At 46.3% G+C, this 11,623-nt stretch overlaps 1 pseudogene; it reads left to right on the top strand.

Annotated features, from left to right (window-relative positions):
* The first annotated feature begins 1,879 nt into the window (after window positions 1-1,879).
* LOC136307862 (zinc finger protein with KRAB and SCAN domains 4-like) lies at window positions 1,880-6,496 on the top strand (annotated as a pseudogene).
* The last annotated feature ends 5,127 nt before the right edge of the window (window positions 6,497-11,623 follow it).

Consider the following 11,623-nt stretch of genomic DNA (forward strand, 5'->3'; position numbering starts at 1 on the left):
CCTCCACAGGAGGGGCTGTGTTCATGTGCCCAGGTCTACAAGCCTTGGCCTTTGCCCTGGCACCACGAGTGGGGTTGCACCTTGGCCTTTGCCCTGGCACCACGAGTGGGGTTGCACCTCAGCACTTTCGCTCAGCCTCAGGTCTCAGCCTATTACTGGGCTTTCGCCCTGCCTCCACGGGTGGAGCTGCACTCATGAGTTCGGCGGCAAGCCCTGGGTTCTGCGGGCTGGGTGGGGCTGCGTGCCTGTGCTCAGCCACGGTTCTTCATCTGTTCCTGGGCTTTGTGAACACTGCAGTTTTTATTGCAGACAAATCCTCAGCTGTGCTGTTGCCATTTGGCTTTGTTGCTTCCATTCATAATGGAAGAAAATGCTAAGTATCTCTTGGAGGCTAGTAAAAGTAAGAAAAATATTTTGTTTTCTATTTACACTGATGGAATATTTGGGAAAGAGTGCCCTCTAGTGCCGTAACAGTAAAAATTCATTTCAGTCATCTTCATCCTTGATAGATGTGGGGAATTCTGAGGGGCACTTGAGAGAGTAACTTGAAACTGACTGAACTATTAATGCATGGATGGAAGGCTGCATTCCATGGGGACATACCATGTGCAGGGACCTGCATAGGGGATTTCACTTACTGTGACCTTATTTACTGGTCTCCTAAGCCCTGTAAGCTGGAAATCATTAGTCTCATTTTTCAGATAAGAAAAGATACTAGTATTCTCTGAGAACTTAGCCCCATTTCCCAAGGAGTTTCCATAAAAGCACAAATGTTGTATGATAAGGAAGCACAGAGTAATGGTTAAGAGCATGAGTTCTAGAGTTGTTCTACCTGAGCTCCACCCTAGCACTGACACTTACTAGCTGAGTGACACTGGGGAAACTGCTTAATCTGTCCTTGCCGTAGTTTCCCCACTAGTGAAAGGGAACTAAGAATAGTACCAGCCTGACCAGGCGGTGGCACAGTGGATAGAGCATTGGACTGGGATGCCGAGGACCCAGGTTCAAGACCCCGAGGTCGCCAGCTCATCTGGCTTGAACAAAATAAAAAAATGCTCACCAGGCCCTGGCCGGTTGGCTCAGCGGTAGAGCGTCGGCCTAGCGTGCGGAGGACCCGGGTTCGATTCCCGGCCAGGGCACATGGGAGAAGCGCCCATTTGCTTCTCCACCCCTCCGCCGCGCCTTCCTCTCTGTCTCTCTCTTCCCCTCCCGCAGCCAAGGCTCCATTGGAGCAAGGATGGCCCGGGCGCTAGGGATGGCTCTGTGGCCTCTGCCCCAGGCGCTAGAGTGGCTCTGGTCGCAACATGGCGACACCCAGGAGGGTCGCAACATGGCAACGCCCAGGATGGGCAGAGCATCGCCCCCTGGTGGGCAGAGCGTCGCCCCTGGTGGGCGTGCCGGGTGGATCCCGGTCGGGCACATGCGGGAGTCTGTCTGGCTGTCTCTCCCTGTTTCCAGCTTCAGAAAAATGCAAAAAAAAAAAAAAGCTCACCAGCTTAGACCCAAGGTCGCTGGCTCAAGCAAGGGGTTACTCAGTCTGCTGAAGGCCCGTGGTCAAGGCACATATGAGAAAGCAATCAATGAACAACTAAGGTGTCGCAACGAAAAACTGATGATTGATGTTTCTCATCTCTCTCAGTTCCTGTCTGTCTGTCCCTATCTATCCCCCCCCCCCGTCCCTGTAAAGAAAAAAGAAAAAAATTAAAAAAAAAAAAAGACTTAAAAGGAGAAAAAGAATAGTACCAACCTAAGGTTGTTATTTTCTATGTTAAATGAATTGTTTTTAGTGCTTTAGGAAACAATGTTAGGTGCATAGAAATTTCTATATAAGTGTTTGATGAATAAATGAAAATAAAGGATAACTTCTATATCCCAGGTGGTGACCAGAATCAAGAACTGCTGTGTTGCAAGATGGCAGTGTTGACACCATCCTGCAGGTCACAAAGTAGCCATTTCCAGAGATGACAGCTCTGTTCAAACATGAATCCATGGATCTCAGCCCTTACTAGACAAAGGTGAGGATCATGGCTGTGGTAGCCAGTGTTGCCAGTGCTGGGGCAGAGCCATTGATGAGGCTGAGTCCTTCCCACAATGCAGCTTAATTCTAATGGGGAAGACAGCAAATAAACACAATAATACACTGCCAGAAAGTAGACAGAATCTGTAAAGCCAGCCAGATTATCCCACAGATTTTAGGACTGTTGCTTATGAAAGAATATAAATCTTCTAAACCCTAGGTATGTTATTAAAATAGCATGGCATTCACTCCTTAGGACACGGACGTGTCTTCTTTGGTACTTTCTCATGGGCCCTGGTCAAGTATAGGTTTCCAAGAAACAACACTGGGATGTGCCAGCCAACGTGCAGTCTTTATGTCTTAACAGAGGTTCTAGTGTAAACCAGCTGTTTTGTGCCCTTTTAACCTTTGCTTCCTAGGACCTGGCCAGGTAGCTCACTTGCTTGGAACATCATCCTGACATGCCAAAGTAGTGGGTTTGATTTCCAGTCAAGGGTCATATAAGAATCACCCAATAAATGCATGAATGGGTAGAGCAAGAGCTCAAAGTTTCTTTCTCTTTCTCTTTCTCTTTCTCTCTCTGTTCCTCTCTCTTTAAAAATCAATAAATATTTATTAATTAAAAACAAAGTTTGCATTCTCTAGAAAGAATTGAGTTCTTTTTACTTCCCTCTCACTTGAATCTGAGCAAATTCTGTATAACCTGATGTTTAATTATCATTTCTTGGAGTAGCCTGTCTTGCTCTTTTTAGTTATTATTTTTATTCATTGACTTTTAGGGAGAGAGTAAGGGACATTGCAGGAGAAACTGTGATTTGTTTCTACCTATTTATGGGTTCAGTGGGTGATTCTTGTCTGTGCCTTGCCCGGGATTGAGCCTGCACCTGATGATGGGGAAAATGATGCCCTAACAAAATGAGCTCCCTCAACAGGGCTTGTGTGGGTTTTTAAAATGAAAGCAGAAATTCCCTAACAACTACTAAAATTATTTTAACTAAAATTTTATTTTTCTCCCCCTCCCTGGCAGCCTTCAGATAATCAGCAGATGAAAAACTTTTCTTATTTTTCATTCATTATCTCATTCCTACAAAGTGTCCACTGATTTTGTGTATCTACAGAGCACACCTATCTCTCAGGGCCTTGGGGCTGGAGCTGGGAGAGATCAGGGATTTGGGAAAGGAGCACACTGTGTAAACTGCTTGGCAGGAATGTCCTAACCCAGTGTTTGAACTCGAACTCCACAGGCTGGGAGGCTGAGTGTGAGGTTAGATCTCATGCAGAGCTCTCCTCAGCTGTGCAGGTTCCTGGGCTTGCCCTGGGAGGGGGCCACACAGAAGATGCAATGGTGGCTGCCAGACTCACCCCAGAGTCCCACGTGAGCTGGAGCCCCTCCTTCCCCAGCACCAGCACCCTGTTCCTGCTCTTGAGCTCATGGTGAGATCCCTTCCCTCCCAGGTCCGCCAGCCCCGCCCTGCTCCACACAGGGTTTGTTTTCTCATCTATCCCAAGCTGGCTAACCATTGTCTGCCTTTATTTGGGTGCCCACTTAAGATGATGTTCCTGGTTTACTCCCAGCTTGGGGGGTGGGCTGTCTGTGCTTCCCCTATCTTCCTTACCCATCTGTCTGGTCAGCTCCTTTCTCAGTGGGATTTTTGTTGTTCAGTGAGAGCAATTCAGCCAATGCAAACTGAGGATTTTGTCCTGATGATGTAGTTTTGTTTTCTCAAGTGTCATCAACTATGCTGTTAGTGCATATAAAGACATGGCCTCTGCTCTCTAGGAACTTAAACTTGAAGGGACAGAGAAGGCATATCCTCTTGTTTAAAGTTTACTGATACACTGGGGACAATCTTTACTTAAACTGAGATTTCACTTCTTACCCAGCCTTTCCTTTCCTACTTCACCTCAGACGTAGATTTCATTGTATTTAAAAAGGTATTAATGTGAGCCCCCACCCTTGTAACTTTTGACAGGTTTGGATATGGTGTCACTGCATTCAGGGCACTTTCCCTTGTTTCCCGAACCATTTCACCCTCTGGACTGTTTAGGATTAAGTGAAAGTACTTTTCCTAATGTGTGTAGTATTTCCTTCCTTTGGTGATGAGAACGAGGGTGAAGTCGGTAAGAGCGTGCCTGTTTGCTCTTTTTCATGGACCCCTCTACAGGGCGTACATTCTCTCTGTATGTGCCCAGCTCTGGGATGGATCTTGGGCAGGGGAGGTAGGTGTGGTTACCTATTGTTGCAGGGGTTGCTGAAAATGGAAGAAGTGGCTCTGACCATCTGCCCTGGATGGACAGAGTTGAAGTCAGCTAAGATGAACGTTTGCGGAGGTGAGAGATGGGACGGCTGTGGCACTCTGACCTCCCTAGGTAAGATGGATGGGCACCCACCGCTCATGTTTCCTGGCTTCCTCTGTGTATTAGAACCTGCTGGGCTGTTAGAAGCTACCGAGTCCCACCCACTATGTTTGGATTCAGATCATGGGTTCTGAACCCTGTGACTGACTCGCTCTTTAACCCTTCTTGCCTAGCGTTCTAATTAGGTTATGTGGGATGAGACAGGACAGGTATGGCTCAGAGCAGATGTTCAGTCAGTGTGGATTCCCTCCCTGATGGGAGGAGAGCTATAGGGGGCGAGATCTCTTCATGAAACACCATAGGGCCAGTGTGACAGCTAGAAGTGACTTAGACACTGATGATGACATAGCCTGACTGCAGAGATGAGGGTGCAGAGGCTCACAGATGCATTGGCTTATCTGTGTCCGCATAGCCCATTGGTGGTACAGTGGGGACTTCAACTCAGATCCTCCAGCACCGAAGCCAGCCCTGTGAGTGGACCCTGCCTCTGCCCAGGATGAGAGCAGAGGTAACGATGCTTTTCTGAGCTCTGTGTATCTCTAATTCGTACAGAATGCTCAGAAGTCCTCTTACCTGCTTTGCTTTACAATCACCTTCTGCTCAGCACTTTATTATCCATTCCTAGGTGCACATCCTGCCGGACGATCCCTAGAACCTAGAGCCTCTGTGCACACCCCCACGCAATCCTCACCCCTTCCCTCCATTCTCAGTGGTACTCTTCTCCCGAAGGACCCTTCCTGTTCCGGGTCTCCTTTCTCCCAGCACTCTTATTTTCCCTCTGTCCTTCCATTCTGATTCCTGTACACGCACTCTTTCATGGCACAGACAGACCTCTGTCGTTCTTGCCCCCTGGGGCTCAGCAGAGAGCTTTCCTCCCTGCCAGGTTGTAACTGACAGTTGCTGGCCCTTTGTTATTTCAAGTGGTGAAATACAGACGACGATCAGAGACTTGCCTCTAGCTGAGGAACATCGGGAACAGGAGCCTGGGCAGATACCATGCCACCAGGGTGAAGCCATTGCCCAGATACCTACATGTGCAGGGACTAGTGAACAGGAGGGCGGCTCACAAAGAAAGCAGAAAAATGCCATTGGAAGGAGGCGACATGTGTGTTATGAATGTGGAAAGAGCTTTGCTCAGAGTTCAGGACTGACTAAGCACAGGAGAATCCATACTGGGGAGAAACAGTATGAGTGTGAAGACTGTGGCAAGTCCTTCATTGGGAGCTCAGCCCCTGTCATTCACCAGAGTCCACACTGGTGAGAAACCCTATGCATGTGAAGAATGTGGTAAGCAGGGGTCCCCAAACTACGGCCCGCGGGCCACATGTGGCCCCCTGAGGCCATTTATCCGGCCCCCTGCCGCACTTCTGGAAGGGCACCTCTTTCATTGGTGGTTGGTGAGAGGAGCATAGTTCCATTGAAATATTGGTCAGTTTGTTGATTTAAATTTACCTGTTCTTTATTTTAAATATTGTATTTGTTCCCGTTTTGTTTTTTTACTTTAAAATAAGATATGTGCAGTGTGCATAGGAATTTGTTCATAGTTTTTTTTATAGTCCGGCCCTCCAACAGTCTGAGGGACAGTGAACTGGCCCCCTGTGTAAAAATTTTGGGGACCCCTGTGGTAAGGTCTTTGGTACCAGGTCTGACCTTATCAAACACCGCAGAACGCACACTGGGGAAAAGCCCTACAAATGTGATGACTATGGGAAGGCCTTTAGCCAGAGCTCCAGCCTCCTTGAACATCACAGAATCCACACGGGGAAGAAGCTATACCAGTGCAGCATGTGTGGTAAAACCTTTAGACAGAATTCACATTTCCTGAAACATCAGAGGGTCCATAGTGACAGAAAGGTTCAGGATCCTGAGCATGGAGATACCTGCAAGAATCACGGGAAGACAGAGAGTCCACAGGAAGATGTTGAGATTCCCATGTCTTATAAATGTAACAAATGTGAGAGAAGTTTCAGTAGGTACAGAAGCCTTATTGAACATCAAAAAATCCACACCGGTGAGAAACCCCATGAGTGTGATGCATATGGGAAAGGCTTCACCTGAACTTCATACCTTGTTCAACATCAGAGAAGCCACATTGTGGAAAAAAAAAATCTGTCCCAGTGACCCATGTCCTAGGGACCAAAGTTAGTATTCCTTTCTCGTTGAACTGAAGTTGCCCTTGAGCCCTCCCTGACCTCAGCAATTGTGGGCTAGGGCTTTATTTACCACACGTCATCAGGTGTGTTCAAAACAGAGCCTGGCTGAGATGAATCATCTTCCACATTCTAGGTGATGGGGAAAAGCTTGTCTGAAGGAGGCTCTGGATCGTTGTCTGGAAAAGGTAGGACCTGAGACGGTTTGATCTCACCTATTGGACTTCAGGGGCTTCGAGTGGCTTATGCCTTTCAGCCACCACTATATGACATTCTTGTTTGTTCCTGTAAATGTTTTGTTATTGTACCATTTTTTGTTTTTGTAGCATTCACTCATGTTTCTCACTTGGTTTCATGCACCAGCAATCAATTCTCTATTTAAAATACCATTCTGAGATTCTGGAATTCACATATAGCAATTTTCTGATCAGCTTTCACACTTCATTGTTTTGTCGTGATGATAATATCCTTTCCTGTTTATCCACATGCCTTTGCAGGTGAATCAAGTCATTGTTTTTTTCTCAGTTTCCACATCTTGGTACTTCAGAGTTTTCAGGGACCTTGGAAACAGAAATGTAAAAAGCCCTAATATAAATTATTTGTCTTACAGTAATAAACCATGTGTGTTTGAGTTAAATTTTTTTTTTGAATGAATTTCAAAACTGATAAAAGCACATTGCAAGGTTTCCAAACTTCCTTAAGGTAATTGTATTAGTCATGGTTCTGAAGTGAAATAGGACCAGCTGGGTGTATGTATAGAAAGATTTATTATAAGGAGTTGGATGACATGAGTGTGAAGGCCAAGAAGTCTCATGATCTGTAGATATTGAGCTGGAAACGCAGGAGGGTGATGGTGTGGCTGCAGGACACTGATGGGGCCATAAAAGGTAAATATATCTTCAAACATGTCTGCCCATAATGCATGTACTTTGTGGTATCTTATAAAAGTATCCTTCAGATATAATAGTCCTTTTATTCATGGGCAGATTCCCACAAAATTCATAGTTTCCAACTTCTGTTTAGTTATGGATTCAAGTGTCCTCCATTCCTCTGATGCACTTGAACTCTATTAAAGGAGTGCGCAATCTTCCTTGAAAACCTCTGGGAATGACACAAAATATACTTCTGGTCATTTAAAATTTTTTAAGTTTGATTTTGGATAAAGAGAGAAACATGGATTTGTTATTCTACTAACTTATGCATTCATTGGTTGCCTCTCGCATGTGCTATGACAGAATGGAACCGCAACCGTGACACATTGGGAAGACGCTCTAACCAACTGAACTACCTGGCCAGTGCAGAATCAGTCTTAAATGGAAATATCTGTGAAATGGAGATAATTGTCTCAGCCTCACCTTGGAAATGGGAGCAATAAGTAAAATGAGGCCTGTGATGGGCTTAAAATGGGAATTACATCAAAGTGAGCTTGATTATTAGCACAGCTGTTGGAACGTACAAGGTTCAAGGAAATGTGTTTTTTTTTGTTGTTGTTGTTTTTTTATCCCCCACACTTTCGATGAGCTGGGCATATGAAGATAAAGGATGAGAAACTAACTACAGGACCATGCTGCAGCTGAGATGTGGACAGCTTCCAGCTAGGGTCACCGTTATTTTTGTTCACTGTCAGCTGCCTGGGTTCATTTCTGTAGGGTTTGGTGGAATTATGTAGTGCTCCCTCATTTTCACTGGCATGAAAACACATCTGAGAAACTAGCTGCTTGAACTCAGAGTCATGAGTTTTCTGTATTGAGTCCTGGCTGTGTTTACATTGTGAAGATTCGGTTCAGCTCCTGCATCAGTCGTGTGGAAACTTGGGTCCGTTGTCTGTCTGCATGTCTGGAGTTTGGCTGTAGAGTCTTGGTTACAGATGTGGATTCAGTCTCCGGGGTCTGTGGTTGAATCTATATTGAGTTGTGTGGCATCTGGGGTGTGGAGTCCTTATATTTGTGTTTCCATGTCCTGGTTTCCAGTGTGGGACCCACACACAGCTCTAGCCATAAGATGTAATGTGTGGCATCTGGTGTCCAAGTTCTTGTGTCAGTTTCTGGTGTCTGGCATTTGGGTTCCAGGGTCTGACTTGGGTCTGGAGAACAGTGTTTGGATTTGGGCCCTGGCCCAGGGTCCTACTTTTGGTTTGGGGCCTATTGTTTAGGAGGAGGAATGTGGGGGTCTATGGGGTCCCAAGTCTGTCTGTGGCCTCTGTCTGGTGTCTGTCAAGTAATGGTTGTTGTGTTTTCATAGACAGCTAGCTGGCTATCGGTGGAGAAAGAGATGTAAGGAACTTGGACATTATATTTTATAAACCTAGGAAAGCCTGTTTTAGGAAGAAGCTTCAACATTCCATTTAGCTTAAACTTAATCAGCACGAAAGTTCAAGTATTTCTCGGCTTGATGGCCCATTTCAGGAATCCACTGTGTCCTCAGAAGTTCATTGTCCCCTGTGTTCCAGTCGGGCAGGAGTGAGTGAAGGAGGCCCAGGTCAACACGCACTGGAAGGTGTCCCAGTTCTAAACCATGGACACAGAGAAGCCACATTGGCATATTGAGAGCTAACTTACAAAAGGAATAGGGTGAAGCCCTGGCTGGATAACTCAGTGGGTTAGAGTGTCCTCCCAATATATCAAAGTTGTGGGTTTGATCCCTGGTCAGGACACATTTAAGAAGCAACCATTGAATGCTTAAATAAGTGGAACAACAAATCAATGTTTTTCTCTCTCACCCTCTATCTGTCTCCCCCCCCCCCTCCTCTTCCTCTTGCTCTCTAAAATCACTAAGGAGCCTGATCTGCAGTGGGACAGTGAAGAAAGCATTGAGCTGGAAATGCTGAGGTTGCTGGTTTCTAACCCCAAGCTCTGCTGGCCAAGGCACACAGGAGAGGCAACTACCACTCGATGCTTCCCGTTCCTCCCCCGCCTTTCTCTGTCTTTTCTCTCTAAAATTAATAAAAACTTTAAAAATTAATTTTTTTAAGTGAATAGGTTGGAGAGTCCCAATGTTACAGAGATCCCAGTAAGGCCATATGAACTATTGCTACAGCTTGAGGATCTCAAATTAGATGCCAGGAAGGAGTTTAGGGAAAACAGCCCAGCAGCCTGTGGGTCTGGCCCCTCTGTGCCATAGCTGCTCTGCTTCTGGAGAAGTTCAAGAGCAAGTCATAATAATGGTGGGGGTTATGGGCATTGAGCAGAGGTGGATTTAATGGTGAGCGTACCGGGTGCGCACCCTGGGCCCTGACTTCTGAAGGGCCCTGCAAAACCTCAACTTCACACTTTTTCATAATGTAAGGGGCCCAGTATTTCTTCTGCGCCCGGGGCCTCAACCGTCCCTAATCCGCCTCTGGCACTGAGTCCTTCTGCCCTTTTCCTTTGGATGCATCCCCTTTTCAGGTGGCCCCTCAGTATCCCTTCTCAGACTGTGGTTTCTAAGGAATGAACTTTCCTGAATTCTCACAGTCACCCGAGAGAAAGCGGTTCTCCCAATTTGAGTGATGAGACTGAGTTTTCATTAATTTGCTTTTAGATGGTGGAGCCAGAAGTCAGCTCTAGAGTTCATTCTGAGCCTGTGGGAAGCTATGTCAATGGTGAGGCCTCAGAGGAAGGTACACATGGGTAGAAGCAGATCAATGCTCTGGACTAAAGAACAGATTTTAAAGTGCCATCAGACAGGGAGGGGCCCTGTCTGAAGTGGGGAGGGCACTCTTAAAGGGGTCTGCCGTTGGTTGAGCACCTGGGAAGGGCCAAGCCACCTCCTCCCTCTCCACCTATCCTATCTCATTTCCTGCCCAAGTTCCACCCCAAACACCACCTTGGGTGAGAACATGGCAAGCTGAACCATCAGGTTATGTGCAGATTTTCTTAAGGCTGGAAGGAGTACTTGGATTGCTTGATTTGTCCAGGATACTGTGTGTGCACACTCTTCTGGCCCATCTTGGACCATCGGTTCTAGACTTTGAACTATGTTAGAATCAATCTTTAGTTCAAACACCTCTGAAATGGAATCATCCCTGTCTCATTTGGCAAATGGGAACAGTAGGTAAGCTGAGGCATGTGAGGGTCTTAAAATAGGAATTATTACCAGGTCTGGAGAGGGGAAGGGGCAGAGAGGGAGACAAAAGCACCAATCTGTTCCTGTATGTGCCCTAGCCTAGGACTGAACCAGCCACCTCTGCATCTCAGCACGATGCTGCAACCAACTGAGCCATCCAGCCAGGGCGTTTGGTGGTCGTCCCCACCAATCCAGTTTGGCTTTAAATGCAGCTACTTTATCTGCCAACTTGAAGACAGTTGTCATTTTCCCCTGAAGTGACCGATTGAGCTCATTGAGGAGGTTAAATATGTCGCACAAGTGAGCGAGTTTTGCGACCCATTCCTCGTCACTTAAATGTGCTGCTAGCGGTGACTTTTGTCTGAGAGAAATCTCTGCAGCGGCTCTTGTAATTCGAACACTCTGGCCAGGGACCTCCCTCGGGATAACCATCTTATTTCTGTGTATAAGAGAAGGTGTCTGTGCTTCGCGTTCATTTCCTCACAAAGCTGCTCAAACAGGCGTGAGTGAAGGGCATGTGGTTTGATGTGGTTAATAACTTTAACGACATCATTCAATACGCTGTTAAGTTCCGGTGGTATATTTCAGCTAGCCAGCATTTCCCTGTGGATGACACAGTGCGTAGACTCGCATTCAGGTGCAACCTCCTTAAATCCGAGTAGTTAAACCAGACATCCTTCCGGTCATGGCAGCAGCTCCATCTGTGCACATGCCGACACAAAAAGACCTTTTCAGTTTTCCTGATATATATTTATTCAGCGATTTAAATAGTTCTGCGGCTGTGGTTTTGGTTGGCAATGATAGTGCACATAACATATCCTCATGCACATCCTGTTGATAAAGATAACGCACGTAAACAAGTAGCATCACCACGCCCGTAAACAAGTAGCATCGCCCTGTTGTCAATATCTGTAGATTCGTCAACCTGGAGAACATACCATGGTGATTTATTAATCCTTTCCAACAATTGTGATTCAATGTTCTCTGCTATTTCCTCAATGCGCTGTGTGACGGTGGTAGCTGAAAGAGGCATATCGTTTTAACCACAGCCTCT

This window comes from Saccopteryx bilineata, chromosome 6 (genome assembly GCF_036850765.1).
Source record: "Saccopteryx bilineata isolate mSacBil1 chromosome 6, mSacBil1_pri_phased_curated, whole genome shotgun sequence".
Taxonomy (NCBI): Eukaryota; Metazoa; Chordata; class Mammalia; order Chiroptera; family Emballonuridae; genus Saccopteryx; species Saccopteryx bilineata.